This window comes from Arachis stenosperma, chromosome 5 (assembly GCF_014773155.1).
Source record: "Arachis stenosperma cultivar V10309 chromosome 5, arast.V10309.gnm1.PFL2, whole genome shotgun sequence".
Classification (NCBI taxonomy): Eukaryota; Viridiplantae; Streptophyta; class Magnoliopsida; order Fabales; family Fabaceae; genus Arachis; species Arachis stenosperma.
In genome coordinates this window covers 31,454,753-31,480,518 of record NC_080381.1, presented here as the reverse complement: position 1 = coordinate 31,480,518, position 25,766 = coordinate 31,454,753, and the positions used below count along the sequence as shown (strand labels likewise).

Here is a 25,766-nt window from a genome sequence, read left to right as displayed (position 1 = left end):
GAGATAGATACCCCACTTAGGACTCCAGCCTTTTGATGGTGTCTCCCTGGTTTTTTATATTGGCTCGCACTTCATCTTTGAACACTCTATTGTCTTGGACTTTCTTACATATGTCCTCAAGTAAAGTCTCAATTCTGGAGAGTCTATCTTCGGTTGGTGATGGTGGGTTGAGGTTAGGAGGTTGAGGAGGGTGATTAGGTGGGTGTTGATATGATCTCTGCGAGGGGTGTTGGTGAGTTGCATTGTTGTTGGGATTGTGGTTGTGGCGCCTCTGGTCTTGGCCTTAGTCTTATTGGTTTTCCCACCCAAAATTAGGGTGGTTTCTCCAACCAGAATTGTAAGTTTTGAAGTATAGATCATGGGTCTGCCTGGGTGAGTTCCCAACATAATTGGCTTGTTCCCAGTCACCTTCTTCTCCAGTATTCACTCCTTCTTGAGCTGGTGCTGAAGTGATGGCTGCTGCAACTTGGTTTTCTTCCACCTTCTTGGTAAGGTCAGCTAACTGCTTGGTGATCATCTTATTTTGAGCCAGCAGTGCATCCATATGGTTCAGCTCCATCACTCCTCGAGTGATACTCCTTTCAGAAGCATAGAAGTAGTCATTCTCAGCTACAGTCTCAATGACATCTATGGCCTCTTCAATGGTCTTCTTCTTGTTTAGAGAGCTCCCTGATGAATGGTCCACAGCCTTCTTTGACTCGTAGGAAAGACCTTCATAGAAGATGTGTAGTTGAACCCATTTATTGAACATGTCTGGTGGGCACCTTCTTGTTAAGTCCTTAAACCTCTCCCAAGCCTCATAGAGAGTTTCACCATCTTGTTGCCTGAAGGTTTGTACCTCATCTCTCAGCCTGTTGATTCTTTGAGGGGGGTAGAATCTTGCCAAAAATTTGTTCACCACATCTTCCCAATTTGTTAAACTCTCCTTCGAGAAAGATTCCAGCTATTTAGATACTTTGTCCCTGAGTGAAAAAGGGAACAAAAGCAGTCTATAGACATCCGGATGAACTCTATTAGACTTCACAGTGTCACATATTCTTAGGAAGGTGGTTAGATGTTGATTGGGGTCTTCTTGGGCACTCCCTCCAAACGAACAATTGTTCTGAACAAGGGTGATGAGCTGGGGTTTTAATTCAAAGTTATTGGCATGTATGGTTGGCTTCTGGATACTACTTCCATAATTTCCTGGGTTTGGATTGATGTAAGAGCCTAGAACTCTTCTCTCTTGCCCAGCATGATTCACAGGGCCTTCTCTGGCATGGTTGTGAGCTTCTCCTTCATGGTTGTTTTCCATGTTCTCCTCCATGTTTGTTTCAAAGTATTCTTCCTCTTCCTCAGCACCAACAACTTTTTTCCCTCTTGCTTCCCTCCTTAATCAAAGGAAGGTCCTTTCAGGTTCCGAATCAAAGGAAGTTGAAGCTCCGCTTCTTCTCCCTGTCATACAACTAACAGAGCACACAGCAAGAAATAAAAGGAAGAGATTTTTCTCGTTAGAGTGGCTGTTAGTATGAGTGGTGCAAATTATCAAACAGTTAGTGGGTTAGTGAGCAGAATTGTAAATAATAACAAAGAAAAAAAAAACAAAGAGGGGAGAGGGGATGAGGAAAAAAATAACTGAAACTAAAGATAATTGGCTAGGTAAAATAAACAATCAAAAGAAAATGCTCAATCTAGTGAACTTCCAACTTAATCATTGTAAATCAATGCCCGGCAACGGCACTATAAACTTGATGCACGAAAACTTGTCTCTCAACAAATTTCCCTTCGACAAGTATACCGAATTGTCGTCAAGTAAAAACTCACAATAGAGTGAGGTCGAATCCCACAGAGATTGATTGGTCAAGCAACTTTAGTTGGAAGGATGTGCTAGTTGAGCTAACAGAAATTGAGTTGAGAATTGCAGAAAATTAAGTAGCGGAAAAGTAAAGTACAGAAAGTAAATTGCAGAATCTTAGATGGGGATTTGAGGAAATGAGCATGAAGATAAATTGCAGAAAGTAAAGAGAATGGGTAAGATCAGAAATGGGGGATTCATTGGGCTTAGGAGATGTTGCATTCTTCGGATCAAATTCATTCTCATCTCTTCCTCAATCAATGCATTCATTGATCTCCTTGGAAATCTTAGGTGATTGGATCCCAATTCTTTGGCAATCCAATCTCTCTAAGCTTGAACAATTACCCAATTCCTTGATTTAATTACTCATAGGAAGAGATGAAGTATGATCATTGATTATACCACATGTATTTCTAAATCAAAGTGTTGGGAGGATTACGTGTCACTATATCCGTCCAAACCCCAATTTGGTCCAATATGAGAAAGCATTTCTAGCATGATCTCCTCATCCCTTTTCCAAGGCTCAGAGGAGATCCAATTATAGAGAGTTTCTTTTTCAAGACAACTAACCAATTGAATTAAGATCGAAAGCTTTCTAGTAAATCAAGAGAAAAGAAAGAGGAGGAAGAATGAAAACTATAATTGATCCATCAAATTACAACAGAGCTCCCTAACCCAATGAAAGGGGGTTTAGTTGTCCATAGCTCTAGAAATGGAAATGGAAAATGGTAGAAAAAAGTACATTCTGCAGTAACTAGAAAAGTGCAGAAAAGTAAATATACAAGGTGTAGTTCTCCAAATTCCTAAGCTCCTTTCTAGTTCAAAACTACTCCTATATACTACTCTTCTTGATCTTCTAGTTAGTTCTTCATGTCTTGGATATGGGCCTTTGATCTTGAGTTGAAGCAGTTACAATCCTTAGTGGGCTCAGCTTTTCTTGCAGAAAAGTGTGAGTTAGGCATGGACGTTAGTTAGGACGTTAGTAGTGTTAACGATAAGTGAGAATGTGGGTTCGAGAACGTTAGTGACGAACATCTTTTCCACTAACGTTCTAACCCACTAATACTCCACATTAATTTCAACGTTAGTGGCACTAATGTGACCACTAACGTTGCCATCTTGGTCCTTCGCAAACGTTACTGGCGTTCACCTTTTTCAATAACGTTGGCTCTTGGGTCTTCTCCTCACGTTAGAGTTCACGTTAGTGTAACTAACGTGACCCTTAACGTGGGCATGCCTAAGCTTCGAGATTGTTAGTGACACTTACCTTTGTCACTAACGCTCCAAACGCCCCTCCTTCCCACGTTAGAGTTCACGTTAATTGGATTAACGTGGCCACTAACGTGGTGGTGATTGCCATCTCTAACGTTAGTGACAAAGGTGAGTGTCACTAACGTTGGCCCATCATGCTTAGCTCCATGTTACTCTTCACGTTAGTGGTCTTAACGTGACCACTAACATGGGCACTCTTGGCTTAGTCCAACGATAGTGACAAAGGTGAGTGTCACTAACGTTGGTGATTGCTTCCTCTGCCACGTTAGAGTTCACATTAATTGTGTTAACGTGGCTAAATGTGCCTTTGTAGAACGTTAGTGCCATTCACTTTTACCACTAACGTTGGAGCTCCTCTTTTCCTCCACGTTAGCTACCACGTTAATGTACTTAACATGGCAACTAATGTGGGCTATGATGGCATCAAAGGTGTTATTGACGATCACTTTTTTCATTAACGCTACAAGCTTGTCCCCATTCCACGTTAGTGGTTACGTTAATTAGCTTAAAGTGACAACTAACGTGGCTCCTTCTTGCTTCCTTTGTCCTAAAATCAAGCAATTAAAGTGCATCAAAGCTCTGTTCCAAGTCACGAGATTATGCATCATCAATTATATCATTCAATTCCTGCCTAATTCTCATGAAATCATGTAAAGTTCACAATGTTTGCTTGAATCAAGGTGTAAGTGTATTTTCATCCAAAACTTGCTTATTTACTAAGAAAATGCATGAAACTACCCTAAAACAGTAAAGAAAAGGTCAGTGAAACTGGCCAAGATGCCCTAGCATCACTAGTTGACTGCCCCTCTGGTGGGAGCGTGGGAACAGCTTGTGTGTGTGAACAGCCTCCCCCATCTTTGCTTCAGTGCGTGCGCACAGAACTGCGTGCGCACACACCCATGATTCTCCCCTCAAGCAAGTTCAATTTCGAAAAATAACCAGGCTTTCTATGCGAGCGCACGCCTCTGTGCGCCTGCACGCCTTAGTGCAGCACCTCTGGTGGGAGCAGCCGCACGCTCTGTGCGCTCGCATCCCCCTCCTTTCCATGTCTTGTGCGTGCGCACCAGCTTGTGTGTATGCATGCACCCCTCTATTTTGCAACCTCTGTGCGTGCGCTCCCTACAATGTGTCCGCACACTTTAATACACCCTCTCTGGTCGCAGCGATCGCACGCTGTGTGCGTTCGCACACCTCTAACTTTTGCTTTCTGTGCGTGCGCACAGGCCTCTATGCGTGCGCACACGACTTGTTCTGGCAATAACAGGGCAGCCTGCCCTGTTGAGCAGCAGTTTTCTTTTCTTCCCCTCCTCACTGCTGCTGCTTTCTCCTCACCGCCGTCCAGCTTTCAGGCGACCCCGCCGCCGTCAGCCACAACCGACTCTTTCTCTCTCTCTCTCTCTCTCTCTCTCTTTCTCTTTCACTTCTCTTTTCTTTCCTTCTCTCTTTCTCTTCTCTCTTCTTTCTTCACCACCGGTGAGTTTCTCTCCTCCGGTGCTTTTTTTGGCAAACCAACCACCGTGAATTCGCAGTGGCTATAAGAAGTGCCATTGTTTTCCCCCCTAATTCTTCTTTTCTTCAACCTTTAATTTTTAGGTTCTTATTTTTCTTTTTATGTTGATTTTTACAATAGTTTTTTTTCTTTTCATGTTGCTTAGATTAAATTTATTACTTTCTTTGTTCTTTCTTGTATTGCAAAGTGTTGATATTTGATTGTGGGTTGATTTTGATTGAATTTGAGCTTAATTGTTATGAACTTGCACATTGCATACCACATGTTTGATGAAATGCCTCTATGAATATTTTGTTTGATTCATATAACATGGCCATTATATGCTTTCAATTTATCTTTTGTTAGGAATATTCTATGAATTGTGCACCTTCAATTATGACTTTTGATGGTAATCAAGTTGAACTTACCAATGCATTTCCTTGTTTGTATGCTTTAAGTTGTAACCACCCACATCCTTCATGAGTTCTGTGCTTTGTTGATGGGTGATTTTGGTTATAAAAGTATTTTGTTCTTAGAAGTTAATTTTCATTGTTCATCATGGAACTTGGATAAGTGGTCACTTTACAAATGTTCAACTTTGGATGATGTCTTGATCAAACATCTTTTGACTTTGAATTAAGAACATTGTACATGTGAATACCACTTTTCGAGGATGAACAATTGACATTTGCCCCTTGAGTGAATGGTTATTGTTGTTGTACAACCTTTTTGTTAATAAACTTTCATGCCGACGACTTCAATGACCATTCCACTTGAAGAAATTCAAAGGAATCATATGGTGCTTGCTTGAAGTTGCTTTCATGCCCATGCTTTATAATTGCAACTTAAGCATTTAATTGAGAAGTATTGAGCTTCGTGTTGCATAAGAGTGTGATTGCCGTTGTGTCTGGCCGGTGTGTATGTTCCAACCACGCGCATCCTTGGAATATACACACTATATTTCTTGGAAATCATACTATTTTAAAAGCTTCCAATTAAGAATTCGGTTTTCTTGATTTCACTAGTGCTTCCTCATTGATCTTATGTTGTTGTTGCCCTATGATCTTGAGAATCTTTTGTTTTCGTTTAGGATGCGGAAGAAAGGTAAAGCCCCGGTCACCTCACCGGTTGTGCAACCTCCAACTCACCCATCCAGACCTCACTTCATGGATCGCCCAAGTGATAACCCAAATGTTTTGGTTAACCAAAAAACCGAGTTTCAATATGAAAATTTTGAGAAGAGGACAATCCATTGGGAACGAACGCTAAAGGTTCCAAGCGAATACAAGGCAGTCATTCATGATCGAATTGCCTCTCTTCATTGGGAGTTTCTAGAGCAAGACCAAATTAAAGTTAATGAATCTATGGTGCGAAAATTTTACGCCAACTACCAAGCTTGGGAAGCAGAGTCGGTATTCCTCCGCGGAAAAAGGTTGGACACTTCCAACCAAGCTCTAGCATCTCTTCTGAAGATCCCCCACATTCTGCTTGAGAGGGATGATTATTCAAAGATCAAAATAAATGTGTTTAAGGGGAGGATGTCTTTGGCTCCTATTCTTGAGAGAATTGGCCGTCCCGGTGCTTCATAGGAGTTTAGCAAAGGGAGAAAATCTGTTCCCACTAGTATTGCTTATTCTGATTTGAATGCCAAGGCTTGCATTTGGCATCAAATTGTGGCAGACTACATCATTCCCAGCACCCATGCTACCCATGTGAGATTTAGAACTGCTTTACTACTTTGGGCTATTATGGAAGGAAAGAACAAAGCCATTATACCTTTGATGTAAAAATCGATTTGGAAACTCATTGAGAAAAAGAAGATTAACATCCCTTTTCCATCAATGGTGATACGCTTGGCAATAGCAGCGGGGGTAGAAAGGCAACTAACAGACTTCATGTTCGAGATTCCAAGAGGCAACAAGTTCATTACGAGGGGGGAATTGGGAGACTTAACAAAGAAAACACCTTCCAAGAGGAAGGCACCTACAGCACCACCATCAAGTTTACCAACTTCATCAACTCCGTTACTGACTCTGGATCTCTTTTGGACTTATACCAAAATATCTTGCACGATATCCACCACATGAAGCATCTAGATCGCAAGCATTTCGAGTGGATAGCGGAAAAACTAGAAGGAAGAGACCCCGACTCAACTCCTGAGACTTCATCCAACCTAGTTGGGGAGGAGCATGATGAAGGTGACCAACCCATTTCTGAGACCACCAGCTGAAGATGGATCCCAAAGTTCTCATTCTCTTGGATCGTAAGCATGCACGGAAGACCGTGCATGAACTAAGTGTGGGGGAGGATCGACGACTTTAAGGGGGGTAAAATTCTTTTCTCAAGGTACTTTGCAATACTCTTGTAGTTCTTTTTCTTTATTTTGGGTAACTTTATCTCTAGTGCACCTTGTTTGGATTGTTTGTAAATATTTCTTTATCGTTTATGGTTATTTGGTAGTTAATGCTTGCATGTTGCATGATAGAGTGAATAAGTTTGCTGAACACTGGTGCACGAAATTGAAAATCACAATTCTTGACAATTCCGCACAACTAACCAGCAAGTGCACTGGGTCGTCCAAGTAATACCTTACGTGAGTAAGGGTCGATCCCACGGAGATTATTGGTTTGAAGCAAGCTATGTTTATTTTATTAATCTTAGTCAGGATGCCAATAAGGTTATTTGGATTTAATTGTAAGAAGTAAAAGTGTTTGGAATAAGTAATTGTTACTTTGTTAATGGAGAATATGTTGGAGTTTTGGAGATGCTTTGTCCTCTGAATTCCTGCAATGTAATATTCAACTCAATTGTTTGTAAAGTTCCATCCATGGCAAGCTGTATGTAGGGTGTCACCATTGTCAGTGGCTACTTCCCATCCTCTCAGTAAAAACGGTCCAGATGCTCTGTCACAGCACGGCTAATCAGCTGTTGGTTCTCGATCATGTTGGAATAGGATCCATTGATCCTTTTGCGTTTGTCATCACGCCCAGCAATCGCGAGTTTGAAGCTCGTCACAGCCATTCAATCCTTGAATCCTACTCGAAATACCACAGACAAGGTTTAGACTTTCCGGATCCTCAAGAGTGGCCGCCATCAGTTCTAGCTTATACCACGAAGATTCTGATTAAGGAAGCTAAGAGATGATCATTCAATCTGATGTAGAACGGAGGTGTTTGTCAGGCACACGTTCATGGATTGAGGAAGGTGATGAGTGTCACGGATCATCACCTCCTTCACAATTAAGCGCGAATGAACATCTTAGATAGGAACACACACACGTTTGAATGGAGAAATAGAAACAATTGCATTAATTCATTGAGACGCTGCAGAGCTCCTCACCCCCAACAATGGAGTTTAGAGACTCATGCCGTCAAAGTGTATAAAATTCAGATCTGAAAATGTCATGACGTCCAAAATAAATCTCTAAAAGTTGTTTAAATAGTAAACTAGTAACCTAGGTTTACAGAAAATGAGTAAACTATGATAGATAGTGCAGAAATCCACTTCTGGGGCCCACTTGGTGTGTGCTGGGGCTGAGGCTTAAGCTTCTCACGTGCCTGGGGCTGTTTTGGGCGTTCAACGCCAGGTTGTAACCTGTTTCTGGCGCTGGACGCCAGACAGCAGCATGATACTGGCGTTGAATGCCAGTTTACGTCGTCTATCTTCGTGCAAAGTATGGACTATTATATATTGCTGGAAAGCCCTGGATGTCTACTTTCCAACCCAATTGAGAGCGCATCAATTGGACTTCTGTAACTCCAAAAAATCCATTTCGAGTGCAGAGAGGTCAGGATCCAACAGCATCAGCAGTCCTTTTTCAGCCTAACTCAGATTTTTGCTCAGCTCCCTCAATTTCAGCCAGAAAATACCTGAAATCACAGAAAAACACACAAACTCATAGTAAAGTCCAGAAATATGATTTTTTCCTAAAAACTAATAATATTTTACTAAAAACTAATTAAAACATACTAAAATCTACATGAAATTACCCCCAAAAAGCGTATAAAATATCCGCTCATCACAACACCAAACTTAAACTGTTGCTTGTCCCCAAGCAACTAGATGAATAAAAGAGAATAAAAAGAAATCAAGAAGCAATAATATCTCAGAGTTTTAAGTGAAGCTCATATTCTAATTAGATGAGCGGGGCTAGTAGCTTTTTGCTTCCGAACAGTTTTGGCATCTCACTTTATCCTTTGAAATTTAGAATGATTGGCATCCATAGGAACTCAGAATTCAGATAGTATTATTGATTTTCCTAGTTAAGTATGTTGATTCTTGAACACAGCTACTTTTATGAGTCTTGGCCGTGGCCCTAAGCACTTTGTTTTCCAGTATTACCACCGGATACACAAATGCCACAGACACATGACTGGGTGAACCCTTTTCAGATTGTGACTCAGCTTTGCTAGAGTCCCCAGTTAGAGATGTCCAGAGCTCTTAAGCACACTCTTTTTGCTTTGGATCACGACTTTAACCACTCAGTCTCAAGCTTTTCACTTGGACCTTCATGACACAAGCACATGGTTAGGGACAGCTTGATTTAGCCGCTTAGGCCTGGATTTTATTTCCTTGGGCCCTCCTATCCATTAATGCTCAAAGCCTTGGATCCATTTTACCTTTGCCTTTTGGTTTTAAGGGCTATTGGCTTTTTTTTTTGCTTGCTTTTTTTTTCACTGCTTTTTCTTGCTTCAAGAATCAATTTCATGATTTTTCAGATCATCAATAACATTTCTCTTGTTCATCATTCTTTCAGGAGCCAACAATTTTAACATTCATAAAATTCAATATCCAAAATATGCACTGTTCAAGCATTCATTCGGAGGACAAAAAGTATTACCACCACATATAAATAATTAGAATTTTCCTTATTAAGAACTCGAAAAAAATTCAATTGCCTCTTTATTCTAAAAATCTACTATTTTATTCATGTTTGATGATGATGAGAAAAATAAATTATAACTTAATTGGAAATAAAACCAAAATAGACATGCTAATTACTACTACTCCTATATAACTTCTAAGGTAAATTTCTATAATAATACTATCACAGAGTTAAAACTTAAAATTAGAACTTAACAACCTGTATTTTGGGAAGTGGATGTTCCTCTAGTCTGTGGGGTGCTTAGTCCTTCAAGAGATAAGTTCTGATGCTTCAGTTCCTTTAAGTTACGCCCTTGCTCTTCCTGTTCCCTTAGGTGCCATGATCTTTATGAGTTTTAGCTCAGTGATCATGGCAAATCACACCAAACTTAGAGGTTTGCTTGTCCTCAAGCAAAATAAAGGATAGGAGAGGAATAGAGGGAGAGGCAATTTCGAAATCCAAAAGATATGATGAGTTGAAAAAGATTTGAAAAAGATTTGGATTGGAAAAAGATTTGTGTTTATGAATTAAGATACATTTGATATTTTTGAAAAAGGGATTTTAGAAATTAGGGTTTTTTAGAAATTAGGATTAAAATTTTTGGAATTGAAGGATGATATTTTGAAACATGTATATGCAAGAAATCATGAATTGAAACATAAAAATTAGAAAATTTGTGAAGAAAAACGAATTTTACCTCCTCCCCACCATTCTGGCGTTAAACGCCCAAATGCTGCATGTTTTGGGCGTTTAACGCCCAATTGCTGCCTCTCCTGGGCGTTCAACGCCCAGCTGATGCTTCTTTCTGGCGTTGAACGCCAGGAAGTCCTTTGTCACTGGGCATTTTTTTGAACGCCCAAGACGCTATCAATCTGGCGTTAAACTCCCAGAAGGTGCTTCTTTCTGGCGTTCAACGCCAGAAGATGCTCCTTTCTGGCGTTTAACGCCCAGATGGCTACCCTTACTGGCATTGAACGCCCAGTGGGTGCTTCTTTTGGGCGTTAAACGCCCAAAACGTTTCTTACTGGCTTTTTCATGCCAGTGAGCTTCCAAATTTTCCTGTAACTCTGTGAATTCAATCAATTGCTATTTTACCTTTTGAAGATACTCTGACATATATCTGTAAAAATCAATTAATTAGCAGAAACAAATAGAATTAAATTTTGTGAATGGCTGGGTTGCCTCCCAGCAAGCGCTTCTTTAATGTCGTTAGCTGGACTATTACTGAGCTTTTAATCAAGTCTCAATTTTGAGCATTCTTGCTCAAAATTGCTTTCAAGATAATGTTTAACTCTCTGTCCATTAACAATGAACTTTTTGTTAGATTCATTATCCTGAAGCTCTACGTATCCATATGGTGATACACTTGTAATCACATATGGACCTCTCCACCGGGATTTTAATTTTCCGGGGAATAATTTGAGCCTAGAATTAAATAGCAGAACTTTCTGCCCCGGCTCAAAGACTCTGGATGACAATTTCTTATCATGCCATCTTTTTGCTTTCTCTTTGTAAATTTTTGCATTCTCGAAAGCATTGAGTCTAAATTCCTCTAGCTCATTTAACTGGAGCAATCGTTTTTCTCCAGCTAACTTGGCATCAAGGTTTAGGAATCTGGTTGCCCAGTAGGCCTTGTGTTCCAGTTCCACTGGCAAGTGACATGCCTTTCCATACACAAGCTGGTATGGGGAGGTCCCTATAGGGGTCTTGAATGCTGTTCTGTATGCCCACAGAGCATCATCCAAGCTTCTTGCCCAATCCCTTCTACGGTTAATTACAGTCCGTTCCAGGATTCTTTTGAGTTCTCTATTTGAGACTTCAGCTTGCCCATTAGTCTGTGGGTGATATGGAGTAGCTACCCTGTGGCTAACTCCATAACGAACCAAAGCAGAGTAAAGCTGTTTATTGCAGAAATGAGTGCCCCCATCACTGATTAATACTCTAGGGGTACCAAATCTGCTGAAGATGTGTTTCTGGAGGAATTTTAACACTGTTTTAGTGTCATTAGTGGGTGTTGCAATAGCCTCTACCCATTTGGATACATAATCCACTGCCACCAGAATATAAGTGTTTGAGTATGATGGTGGGAAAGGTCCCATGAAGTCAATACCCCATACATCAAACAACTGAATCTCCAAGATCCCTTGTTGAAGCATGGCATAACTGTGAGGCAGATTGCCAGATCTTTGGCAACTGTCACAATTAAGTACAAACACTCGGGAATCTTTATAGAGAGTAGGCCAGTAGAAGCCACATTGGAGGACTCTTGTGGCTGTTCGCTAACTTCCAAAATGTCCTCCATATTGTGATCCATAGCAGTGCCATAGGATCTTCTGCGCTTCTTCCTTAGGCACACAACTACGGATTACTCCGTCTGCACATCTCTTGAAGAGATATGGTTTATCCCAAAGATAGTACTTTGCATCTGTGATCAATTTCTTTGATTTCTGCCTACTGTACTCTTTGGGTATGAATCTCACTGCCTTGTAGTTTGCAATATCTGCAAACCATGGCACTTCCTGGATGGCAAAGAGTTTCTCATCCGAAAAGTTTTCAGAGATTTCAGTAAGAGGGAGGGACGCCCCTTCTACTGGTTCTATTTGGGACAGGTGATCTGCTACCTGATTCTCTGTCCCTTTTCTGTCTCTTATTTCTATATCAAACTCTTGCAGAAGCAACACCTATCTTATAAGTCTGGGTTTTGAATCCTGCTTTGTGAGTAGATATTTAAGAGCAGCATGATCAGTGTACACAATCACTTTTGATCCTACTAAATAGGATCTGAATTTGTCAATGGCGTAAACCACTGCAAGTAGCTCTTTTTATGTGGTTGTGTAGTTCTTCTATGCGTCATTTAGAATACGGCTAGCATAGTAAATGACGTGCAGAAGCTTGTCATGCCTTTGTCCCAATACTGCACCAATAGCATGGTCACTGGCATCACACATTAGTTCAAATGGCAATGTCCAGTTTGGTGCAGAAATGATTGGTGCTGTGACCAATTTAGCTTTCAGAGTCTTAAATGCCTGCAGACACTCCTTATCAAAGATGAATGGCATGTCAGCAGCTAGCAGGTTGCTCAGAGGTTTGGCGATTTTTGAAAAATCCTTTATAAACCTCCTATAGAATCCTGCATGCCCCAGAAAGCTTCTGATTGCCTTAACATTGGTAGGTGGTGGTAATTTTTCAATTACCTCTACCTTAGCTTGATCCACCTCTATTCCCTTGTTTGAGATTTTGTGCCCAAGGACAATTCCTTCAGTCACCATAAAGTGACATTTTTCCCAGTTTAAAACCAGGTTAGTCTCTTGGCATCTCTTTAGAACAAGTGCTAGATGGTCAAGACAGGAGCTGAATGAGTCTCCAAATACTGAAAAGTCATCCATGAAGACTTTCAGAAATTTTTCCACCATATCAGAGAAAATTGAGAGCATGCACCTCTGAAAGGTTGCAGGTGCATTGCACAGGCCAAATGGCATCCTTCTGTATGCAAATACTCCAGATGGACATGTGAATGCTGTTTTCTCTTGATCTTTTGGATCTACTGCAATTTGATTATAACTTGAATATCCATCCAGGAAGCAGTAGTATTCATGACCTGCCAGTCTTTCTAGCATCTGGTCTATGAATGGTAAAGGAAAATGATCCTTTCTGGTAGCTGTATTGAGCCTTCTATAATCAATACACATACGCCACCCAGTAACTGTTCTTGTAGGAACCAGTTCATTTTTTTCATTATGAACTACTGTCATGCCACCTTTCTTAGGGACAACTTGGACAGGGCTTACCCAGGGACTATCAAAAATAGGATAAATAATCCCAGCCTCTAGTAACTTAGTAACCTCTTTCTGCACCACCTCTTTCATGGCTGGATTCAGCCGCCTTTGTAGTTGAACCACTGGCTTGGCGTCACCTTCTAGTAAAATCTTGTGCATGCATCTGGCTGGGCTAATGCCCTTGAGATCACTGATGGACCACCCAAGAGCTGTCTTGTGTGTCCTTAGCACTTGAATTAGTGCTTCCTCTTCCTGTGGCTCTAAGGTAGAGCTTATGATTACAGGAAAGGTATCACCTTCTCCCAGGAATGCATATTTTAGGGATGGTGGTAATGGTTTGAGCTCGGGTTTAGGAGGTTTCTTCTCTTCCTGAGGGATTTTCAGAGGTTCTACTATTCTCTCTGATTCCTCCAGATCAGGCTGAACATCTTTAAAGATGTCCTCTAGCTCTGATTCGAGACTCTCAGCCATATTGACCTCTCTTACCAGAGAGTCAATAATATCAACACTCATGCAGTCATTTGGGGTGTCTGGATGTTGCATGGCTTTGACAACATTCAACTTGAACTCCTCCTCATTGACTCTCAAGGTTACTTCCCCTTTTTGGACGTCAATGAGGGTTCGGCCAGTTGCTAGGAAAGGTCTTCCTAGAATGAGAGTTGCACTCTTGTGCTCCTCCATTTCCAGCACCACAAAGTCAGTAGGAAAGGCAAATGGCCCAACCTTGACAATCATGTCCTCAATCACGCCTGATGGGTATTTAATGGAGCCATCAGCAAGTTGAAAACATATCCTGGTTGGTTTGATTTCTTCAGTTAAACCAAGCTTTCTGATAGTAGATGCAGGTATTAGGTTGATACTTGCCCCAAGATCACATAAAGCTTGCTTGGTACAAGTACCCTCTAATGTGCATGGTATCATAAAGCTCCCAGGATCTTTAAGCTTCTCAGGTAAGCTTTTCAGAATGACTGCACTGCATTCTTCAGTGAGGTAAACTTTTTCAGTCTCCCTCCAATTCTTCTTATGACTTAAGATCTCTTTCATGAACTTAGCATAATAGGGTATTTGCTCAAGCGCTTCTGCAAACGGAATCTTTATTTCAAGAGTCCTGAGATAGTCTGCAAAGCGGGCAAATTGCTTATCCTGTTCCGCTTGGCGGAGTTTTTGAGGATAAGGCATTTTGGCTTTGTATTCCTCAACCTTAGTTGCTGTAGGTTTATTACCTACAGAATTGGGTTGGGAAGCCTTTTTAGAAGGGTTGTTATTAGTACTTGTATGTGACTGATCCCCCACTAGCGTTTGAATGACAGGGGTGGAAGCTGGAGTGGCGTTAGACACCAACTCCTTATTTGTTACTGGCGTCTGAACGCCAGAACTGTGCTCCCTTTGGGCGTTCAACGCCGGATTCATGCTTGTTTTTGGCGTTGAACGCCAGGAATGAGCATGGGCTGGGCGTTCAGCACCAGCATTATTCCTCTCTGGGCTCTGATTGTCCTCAGAGGGATTTTTAGTGACCATTTGTTCGTTTCTTGGCTTCCTGCTGCTTTGAAGTGAGGTATTTAATGTTTTCCCACTTCTTAATTGAACTGCTTGGCATTCTTCTGTTATTTGTTTTGACAGTTGCTTTTCTGTTTGCTTTAACTGTACTTCCATATTCCTGTTAGCCATTCTTGTTTCTTGTAGTATTTCCTTGAATTCGGCTAGCTGCTGAGTTAGAAAATCCAGCTGCTAATTGAATTCATTAGCTTGATCTACCGGATTGAGTTCAGCAGTTACTGTTTTAGCTTCTTCTTTCATGAAGGATTCACTGTTTAGGTACAGATGCTGATTTCTGGCAACTGTATCAATAAGCTCTTGAGCTTCTTCAATTGTTTTTCTCATATGTATAGATCCACCAGCTGAATGGTCTAGAGAAATCTGAGCTCTTTCTGTAAGCCCATAGTAGAAGATGTCTAATTGCACCCACTCTGAAAACATTTCAGAGAGGCATTTTCTCAACATCTCTCTGTATCTCTCCCAAGCATCATAAAGGGATTCATTATCTCCTTGTTTGAAGCCTTGGATGCTTAGCCTTAGCTGTGTCATCCGTTTTGGAGGGAAATAGTGATTCAAAAATTTTTCTGACAGCTATTTCCATGTTTTTATGCTGTTCTTAGGCTGGTTATTTAACCACCTCTTAGCTTGATCTTTTACAGCAAATGGAAACAGTAATAATCTGTAGACATCCTGATCTACTTCCTTATCATGTACTGTGTCAGCAATTTGTAAAAATTGTGCCAGAAACTCTGTAGGTTCTTCTTGTGGAAGACCGGAATACTGGCAGTTTTGCTGCACCATGATAATGAGCTGAGGATTCAACTCAAAGCTACTAACTCCAATGGAGGGTATACAGATACTACTCCCATATGAAGCAGTAGTGGGGTTAGCATATAACCCCAGAGTCCTCCTGGACTGTTCATTTTCACTTAATTCCATGATGGAACAAGGGAGATGATATGTATGTTGATATTATTTATAAAATAAGGATGGAATAAATAAAAACGAAATAAATAATAAAGAGAAAAGAAATTGAAAATATTTTGTCAAGATTTTCGAAAAATTTTGAAATTGAAATCTGAAATTTTTAAATAAAAATTTCGAAATTGTAGTTTAAAATTAGTTAGAAAAGATATATTTATTTTTTTTTTTTTTTGAATTTTGAATTTTATGATGAAAGAGAAAAACACACAAAAGACACAAGACTTAAAATTTTTAGATCTAATGCTCCTTATTTTCGAAAATTTTGGAGGGAAAACACCAAGGAACACCAAACTTAAAAATTTTAAGATCAAAACACAAGAAAAACTCAAGAACACCTTGAAGATTCACAAGAACACAAGAATAAAAGAAAGAACACCAAACTTAAAATTTTTAGAAAACTTTACTAAATTTTCGAAAATTAAAGAAAAATTAACAATAAAACACCAAACTTAAAGTTTGGCACAAGATTAAATCAAGAAAAATTATTTTTAAAAGAAGTTTTGAAATAAAGATACCCAATTACCAAGAACATAGACCAACGCTCTAGCCAATTGGGCAGAAAAGGTAACAATTGTTCTGAATAGGTATATTTCTTTTGGAAGACTAATGCTTTGGATTAGCACAAGAGAAACAAGAAAGGACACAAAACAAGAAAAACTCAAGACCAAACAAGAAAAATAAACAAGAACAACTTGAAGGTCAATGAAGGACAAAGAACACAAGTTCGAAAAATTAAAGAAAAAAATATAAAATATGCAATTGACACCAAACTTAGAACAAGACACTGAACTCACGAAAAGAAATTAAAAATTGATAAAGAAAAATAATATTTTTGAAAAAAAAAATTTTTTGAAAAGAAATTATCCTATCAGAATTTAATGACTCTATAGTAACAAAAATAAATTATTCCTAATCTAAGAAATAAAATAAACCTTTAGTTGTTCAAACTCGAATAATCCCCGGCAACGGCACCAAAAACTTGGTGCACGAAATTGAAAATCACAATTCTTGACAATTCCGCACAACTAACCAGCAAGTGCACTGGGTCGTCCAAGTAATACCTTACGTGAGTAAGGGTCGATCCCACAGAGATTATTGGTTTGAAGCAAGCTATGTTTATTTAATTAATCTTAGTCAGGATGCCAATAAGGTTATTTGGATTTAATTGTAAGAAGTAAAAGTGTTTGGAATAAGTAATTGTTACTTTGTTAATGGAGAATATGTTGGAGTTTTGGAGATGCTTTGTCCTCTGAATTCCTGCAATGTAATATTCAACTCAATTGTTTGTAAAGTTCCATCCATGGCAAGCTGTATGTAGGGTGTCACCATTGTCAGTGGCTACTTCCCATCCTCTCAATGAAAACGGTCCAGATGCTCTGTCACAGCACGGCTAATCAGCTGTTGGTTCTCGATCATGTTGGAATAGGATCCATTGATCCTTTTGCGTTTGTCATCACGCCCAGCAATCGCGAGTTTGAAGCTCATCACAGCCATTCAATCCTTGAATCCTACTCGGAATACCACAGACAAGGTTTAGACTTTCCGGATCCTCAAGAGTAGCCGCCATCAGTTCTAGCTTATACCACGAAGATTCTGATTAAGGAAGCTAAGAGATGATCATTCAATCTGATGTAGAACGGAGGTGTTTGTCAGGCACACGTTCATGGATTGAGGAAGGTGATGAGTGTCACGGATCATCACCTCCTTCACAATTAAGCGCGAATGAACATCTTAGATTGGAACACACACACGTTTGAATGGAGAAATAGAAACAATTGCATTAATTCATTGAGACGCTGCAGAGCTCCTCACCCCCAACAATGGAGTTTAGAGACTCATGCCGTCAAAGTGTATGAAATTCAGATCTAAAAATGTCATGAGGTCCAAAGTAAATCTCTAAAAGTTGTTTAAATAGTAAACTAGTAACCTAGGTTTACAGAAAATGAGTAAACTATGATAGATAGTGCAAAAATCCATTTTTGGGGCCCACTTGGTGTGTGCTGGGGCTGAGGCTTAAGCTTCTCACGTGCCTGGGGCTGTTTTGGGCGTTCAACACCAGGTTGTAACCTGTTTCTGGCGCTGGACGCCAGACAGCAGCATGATACTGGCGTTGAACGCCAGTTTACGTCATCTATCTTTGCGCAAAGTATGGACTATTATATATTGCTGGAAAGCCCTGGATGTCTACTTTTCAACCCAATTGAGAGCGCGTCAATTGGACTTCTGTAGCTCCAAAAAATCTATTTCGAGTGCAGAGAGGTCAGGATCCAACAGCATCAGCAGTCCTTTTTCAGCCTAACTCAGATTTTTGCTCAGCTCCCTCAATTTCAGCCAGAAAATACCTGAAATCACAGAAAAACACAAAAACTCATAGTAAAGTCCAGAAATATGATTTTTGCCTAAAAACTAATAATATTTTACTAAAAACTAATTAAAACATACTAAAATCTACATGAAATTACCCCCAAAAAGCGTATAAAATATCCGCTCATCAAACACCAAGGAATTTCTATGAGATCTTTCTTAGGGCATACCATTGATTGAATTGAAGAAAAATTTTGTGTTTTTCAACTTGCTTGGAGTATTTTGTTCGTAGAACATAGAAAAGAGCTAGAACGACATACCTTGTGAGATTTGAGCTCTAATAGATGGTTGTATTTTTCAACCATAATGTTTGTTCTTGTGTGATTATACTCCTTTTTATTGTGATCAATGATTTGCATGATTCTTTATGTCCTGTATTTGTTGTTTGGATGCATTTAGCATGATTGAGGCTATCTTTGATGATTAACTCACTAACCTATATGGCCAACCCTCGCATTCACCTTTGTGAACCCCTTTTGAGCCTGCAAGACCCATTTGTTCTGATTTTTAATCACATTACTCCCTTTAAGCGAATAACCATTGATTTCCCTAAATTACTCTTTGATTAGCTTGGGTGGATTAGTGTGTATATTCTAAGTGTGGGGGAATTGTTAGGAAGCATTGGTGATAGAGGCATGAACTCATTGTGGAAAATTTTTGCCAATTAGATAATGCTCATGCATTTTATTAATTAAGACATGTGTATCTATAGTTCAATTTCGAAAAAAACCCCTTGTGCATAATAAAATATGAAATGAATAAAAAATTGGAATAAAGGATGCATATGTCATGTGTTGAAAAGAAAATGCATGAGTGAGGTGAGATAGGAGAAAATTGGGTGGATAGGTTGTATTGTTATATGTATATAGGTGATATAAGATTAGGTGGACACTTAAGCTAATCAAAGAACTAATTCTTTAAGTCCACTTAACCATATTCATCCTACCTAAACCCTAGCCTCGTTACAACCCTCCAAAGACCTCATGATATTTACTTTTCATGCATCAAATACTAGTTGATTGTTAGATGACTTGCAAATCTTTGAAAAGCATGATAAAAAGATAATTGAGTGGTGAAACCCTAAACACTGAGTGAATTGAGTGGATACACATCCGGTGAGGGGTTCGATCGCTCAATTCTATGTTCTTACATCTCATATTGTATCTTCTTGCAAGTTGTTTGATTGGTTAATTTTGGAACCTTCAATTCAATTCTTTGGACATTGATCTTAGTGCATGAACTCTTTGCATTGGCCCTAAAGCATTCTTGTGATGGATTGGAATTTCATTGTTTGTTTCTACCAACTATTAGTATAGTACATATTGGTAAATAGCCTTATGATAGTTGCATACATTTAGGTAGTACATAGAATAAGTTGTTTTCCCTTTCATCTACCACCTTTGAGTGTGTTTATCATGAGGACATGCTAGTGTTTAAGTGTGAGAAAATTGATACATCTATATTTGATGATGATTTTAGGTTGAAATTGAATGGATTTCATCATATAAACTTGCACTTATTCCCTTAAATAGCATGCTTCTGAACTTTCCTCCTAATTTATGCTTGATTATGAAAACATGCTCTTTTGTCCCTACTTTGATCAATTTTATTCCATTTGCCTTCCATTCAATGCCTTGATGTTGTTTGTGAGTGATTTCAGATGTATAAGGCAGGAATGGCTTGGAGAAAATGGAAGAAGAGCATGCAAAGTAGAGGAAGAATAAAGAATCAAAAGAGAAGAGCACAGCGATGTGTGCATGCGCACAGACATGCGTGCGTATGCACAGCCCTCAGAGCATAGCCACGCGTGGGCGTGAGACACTTCATGCGCGCCGCACGCCCATTCAAGCATCACCTAGTGTGCGTGTGCACAACCTCTTGTGCGTACGCACAGGAAGAGATTTTTTGCGAAGTGTGCGTGCACACACGTCTGTGCGTACGCACAGGTGGCCGCACATGTCTTCATTAAAATTGCACATGACTCGCAATTTTGGTGGATAGGAGGCCCATTTCTGAAGCCATTTAGCTCATATTGAAGGGAAAATGAAGACCATACCATAGCATAACATTAGAGTAGCTTAGGAGTAGTATTAGAGAGCTTTAGTATAGTTTTTCTCTACGTTTTTCATCATCTCTACTAGGGTTACATTCAAGTTCCATTTCCAATTTTGATCTTGGATTTTGCTAGCTTCCATTATAAGTATCTCTTTGTTACTACTCTTTATAGTTATATTGTTCTTACTCTTTCTTATAATTCAAGTTATAGTTCAATTTTACTTCTCTCTTGCAATTTCAATTTTTTGTTGATAAATTTGATGATTGATGTTTGTTACATGCTTTCTTGAGTTGTTATGGTTGATTGAGATCATTTGTTGCTTTTAGTTTCAAGCATTTTCTCATTTTTCCCATGTTTGATGTTTTTGCCCACCAAGTGTTTGACAAAATATCAACCATGGTTTTAGGCTAATTTTTTATCTCTTGGCTTGAGAAAAGTGAGCAATTGGGTTCCTAGAGTTGGAATGTCCAACATTTAGTGTCAATTCTTGGATTGTTAATTATTTTTGTTCCCACTAACGCTAATTTGTTGCTAAGGCAATTAGCAAACAATTTAGGATTTGTGGGTTAAGAACACTTATGCTCATTTAACTTACCCTCCGATGTGAGGGTTAACCAAGTGAGATTAATCTATTCTAATTGTCATAGTTGTGGTTCCAACAAGGAAAGGACCCTTAGCTCACTCCAAGCCAAGATACCTTTTATGTTTTAAATCTTTCTTACACATTACATTAATCCCTTTTATACACCTTACTTGTCTATATTACATAGTTGGTTCTTTAATCCTTTTATTAGTTCATTTGTTACAATTTTGAATGTTCTTTTATTTCTTAATATGTTTATTTCTTTATTGAAAACCCCTTGATCATCACAATCGGAGTTGCACACTCATTGATCTCAAGTGTCCTTGGGAGACGACCCGGGAACTAAACACTCCTGGAATTGAATTGGTTTTGAATTGTGACATTGTTTTGAATTGTGACATTGTTTTGAATTCAAACTTTGGTCGAGAGTCGAATGTGGGTTTGGGACTATACTTGCAATGTAAATTCTATTTTAAGAGAAAATTCCTAAACTCGCTTCGGCTCCCACAACAACTCCACCTTGATCGTACCACCTTATTATCATTGATTTATGGCTCAAGCATAAGGATTTAAATGGTAGGGCGGTACACTCTTGCTCTCAATTTGCCTCAAATTTTATGTTAAAAATGTCCAGCATTATAGCTAGATCACAATTACTTTTACACTATTTGAATTCTTGCTTTTCTCATTCTTTGATCTTCCATGCTCACCACACCATACTAAAATTATGTGAGGGATCAAGTTTCTTGGTGAGAAAATGTGAAGATGAGAAAAGGAGGCAAGAAGATGAAGAATTTTGAGGAGATGGAAAAGCTTCCTTTTCTTATTAAGTACAAAAATCAGAATGAGAGAATCTGACAAACTTCACTGCTAAAGACCCTATTTATAGTTACAACCTAACTAACTAGATGATGATTCATGACAACAAACTCTTATTAACCTAAATGAATTATTAAATCTAACTTGTTATACATTTCCAATTTGCTTAACACCGTACTCAACAAAAATAAAACAAACTACAAACTAAAAAGACCTGCCAAACATAACAACACAACTATTATACTAGTCTTTAATTCTAAAATCATCTTCGACATTACTATCAACAAATAAAAGAGTCAGTTCTCCCATTCCTGCTTACCCAAACATTCTAAATTACTACATAAAAATAAGAGTAAATAGCCATTTCTAACTATAAAAGGTTTGGACATTGACATTTCTACCTATGAAAGACGAAAATTAAAGTTATACCCATGAAAGATAGATTTCTGTAGACAAAATTATCCGAACCCTAAAAAATTAAAGAAAATTCTCAAATTATCCTCAAATATAACCTATCTGTAACTTCTAATTTTACTCCACGCCACAACTCTCTCAATTTCAAATCCTACTACCACTCTCATCCCCAACTAACACCATCACTGTTTCCATCACCATCACCACCACCGTCATCACCACCTCTAATTTTCACATAACACTAATTAAAATGAATCAAACAGAATGTTATCGTAAAAATCAAACATAATAGAGCAAAAGACAGATCTAATTAAAAAAAATAGGAAAATCAAGAATACCTATCGATGGGATTGAGAGTAATGTGAGGTGTGAAGTGTGGCGATAAAATGATGATCAAGAAGAACGAAACACCAACGCAGAAAAACGAAGAAGATTGGTAGAGACGCTATGTGGGACCCCCTCTTCCTTTGGTTACAGTGCGAGAATTCGATGGTATGGGCTCCAGTGAGCGCCACTATTTGTTCAATAGAGAATGCTCTTTTCGCGAAGATCTCGATGATTTGAGCCAATGACATTGTTGGCTTATGGAGGTTGCCGCGACATCAGAGGATTTGGACATACGACTATTGCTGCCATGGTGACGAAGTCACAGGTGGCAACTGGGAGGATGTTGGTGCAGAAGACGGTGTTTGAATTTGCGAGCTCAAGGGAGGGGTTGATTTTGTTGTCATGCTCAGCTTTGTTGAAAGAGGTGGATGAAATGAGAACGGAGGCATCGTAGCCGTTAGGGAGTCAGTCATGGAGGAAGAGGCGGATGGTGGCGCCTGTGGTGGTGGGACTAGCGATCTGCTTGGTGATGACGATAGTAATGGTGATGGCAGCAATGATGGTGGTATTTGAGAATTAGGGGAGTGATGGTGTGGAATAAAATTAGAGGTTAAAGTTAGGATATATTAGAGGGTAGTTTAGGAAATTTGTTTTATTTTTTAGGGTTTGGATATTTTTGTCTGCAAAAACCTATCTTTCATAGGTATAACTTTAATTTCCATCTTTTATGGATAAAAATATTAGCGTCCTAATTTTTCATAGTCAGAAATGACAATTTACTCTAAAAAATAATTACTCATTTCTTTCATATTCTTTTATCATCGGAACAATAATGCTGTTTCATTGCATATGATATCGACTAAAATAAATTATCGAATTCACATAACCATACCAACCAAATACAACACCACCAATAATAATAAAAAAGTCTTAAATGATGCCATTGTGTTCGATATATATTATGTTTATAGTGAGATTATTGACACCTAAAATTACACCAAGAAAATAAAATTAGAAAAAACAAACAAGTATTCAATCGTTTCAACCGTTATTTCCACAAAGTAACAAACATTATTTTTAGGAAAAGTATAGGAAGACAATGAGAATACAAAATAATGTGAACAATGGTGTAAAAAAGGAAATTAAAATTAAAATTAAAATTATAAATCAGAATATTAATTAATTATTTTTAATTTCAAATTTTGAATTTTGAAAAATAAGGATTTGCAATTAAACCAAATTACAATTGGCACAGTTACTCTCAATACGCTAACCTCCCATTCTCCATTTGCGATCTCCGGTCTGCAGAGTCACCCCGGCGCCACTGCACTTCCTCGCTTTCCAGTCCGACGCCGCCTGCCGACGCCGCCCAGCCTCATCTCATCCCGTTCATGCTCCATTGCGATGTGAGATCGCGCTGCAGCAGCCCCGTGCATCCTCCTTTCCACTGCCCACCCGCCGCCGGCCGTGCAGGCTCCATCATAACCTCATCGTGTGCAGTAGTATCATCGACGTCCAGCGCCATACGTTACTACATTTTCATACATGCATTCCTAAGCATGGATGCTGACCTAAACTTTCCAAAAGAATTTGTATTTTTTATGGCTGTGCACCCTGTGTGGTAGATGGATCAATAACATACACCAACATGTTTGATGTAAACTTTGACACACTAGTTTCAGCTCTTAAAAAGAATGGCTTCGACTCCATCCTAATCCTAATAGGAGACGTTGGATGGCCAACGGATGGAAGTGCTAACGCAAACATAAAGAATGCTCAGAGGTTCAACCAGGGCTCTATAACAGATGCTCAATTCAATAGGTATGTAGATGGTTATGTTGATTTTTAATTGAATGGTTATTCCTTTTGATTCAGTTTACTCATGCACAGTTAATAATAGCTAGATGTTCAATTCACTATATGTGCAGATGGTTATCCTAATGTTAGGGTTTAGGGAATAATTTAGGGATGGACTGTTTGTTTACTTTATTGGGCTAATTCTAAAACCCATTGTTCACATTGTTCACAAAAGTCATTGTCTACCTAACTGTTCCGAGGGTTACCTAAAACTGGAAGGTCGATCTCGGGCGAGATCTTCTGGTTTTGATCAAGCCTGCCGCGTTCGACTTGTTAGAGTAGGAGGTGCTGCTGCTTCTCGATTCACCGGGGGGTGGTGGTACCTGCAATAGACTCTGATGCTTAAGTCAGTACGGGCTTTAGGCAGGTTTTTTGTAGAATTGGAGTATGAGTTATACCTGGGTGCTCCAGTGTATTTATAATGGTGCTTGGTGATCTTCTTTTGGGATAAGTTATCTTATCTTATCTTTGGTGAGTGGGATCGCACCTTTGCCAACCGCTTTCTACTGGGCGGTGGTTCTTTTACTTTGGGCCTCCTTGGGCCTCTACAGCGATTCGTCTGAGCCCTTTTATGAAGAGGTCGGTGGCGACCAACCTTTAAAGAGGTTGGTCGCTCTGTTGTAGTCTGACCCGGACCCTGTAACTTGGTCCAGGGTATGAATAGTGCCCCTGCTTAAGCTTCGACCTTTTCCAGAGGTTGTGCTCTTGAGCTTTGACCTCTTTGGGAAAGTCTTGTTCAAGCATCTGTTTGGCTGCGCCTAGCCTGCTCCTCATTTACGAGGATTTTGCATCTTTAATGCTCTCGAAACGCGAAGCATTTTTTGCTTTGCTCCTTAAATGCTACGCCCTTTTCAAGGGCATTAGTTCCTTGGTTTCGTGTGAATGTTTTTCGAGCATATTAACTGGCCTTTTATTTCTTTTTCCGTTTTTTCCCTCTTTAAACTTTGTTTGAAATCAAAGAAGGGGATTTTACTTCCTTTCAGTTCTCTTATTGTTTCCTTTTGCTTCTTTTTGTTCCTCGCTTCTCTGCAAAAAGCTTTTTCATCTGGCTCCTTCGATTTTACCCCAAGCTTTCTTCTTCTTTAGAGCTTTTGAGGCGCTCATGGATCGTTGGTGTTTTTTGCTATGCATCCGTTGTTGTCGCTCTTTTCTTCATCGCAGGTTGGTATTCTATTTTGCGTATTTCCTCGTTCCCTTTCCTGGTTACGATTTTTCCATTTTGGTGTTTTGTTTTCTTTTGCATGCTTCTATTTTTCTTTCAAAGTTTTGATCTTGCCTTGCTTTTTAAAAAAGGTTAAAGATTTTTTAACTTTGCACTTTTCTTGTTTGTAGGAAGGACTAGAGTTTTCGGCTATCTTTTTGTTTCCTTTCTGTATCTGCATTGCCTCCAATGGGTGCCTCTGGGTTTTAGTGGTGATCTTTGAACCTTGGGGCACCCTTTTTTGTTGTTGTATTTTGTTGTTTGCTGGTTGCTTTTTTGTTTTCTGATTCTGCCCGAGTTACTTGGTAGTGACCCTTCTTTCGTTTTCTTGCTGTAGGTGTAGTTTTTTATGTCTTCTCGTAAGAATATTATTGAGATGTCTACAAAGAT

At 39.2% G+C, this 25,766-nt stretch overlaps 1 non-coding gene across 1 annotated transcript; it reads left to right on the top strand.

Annotated features, from left to right (window-relative positions):
• Positions 1-749: 749 nt before the first annotated feature.
• Positions 750-853, top strand: LOC130984364 (small nucleolar RNA R71). The gene has a single exon (XR_009088304.1). It is a non-coding gene; the product is annotated as a small nucleolar RNA R71 (small nucleolar RNA).
• Positions 854-25,766: the final 24,913 nt, after the last annotated feature.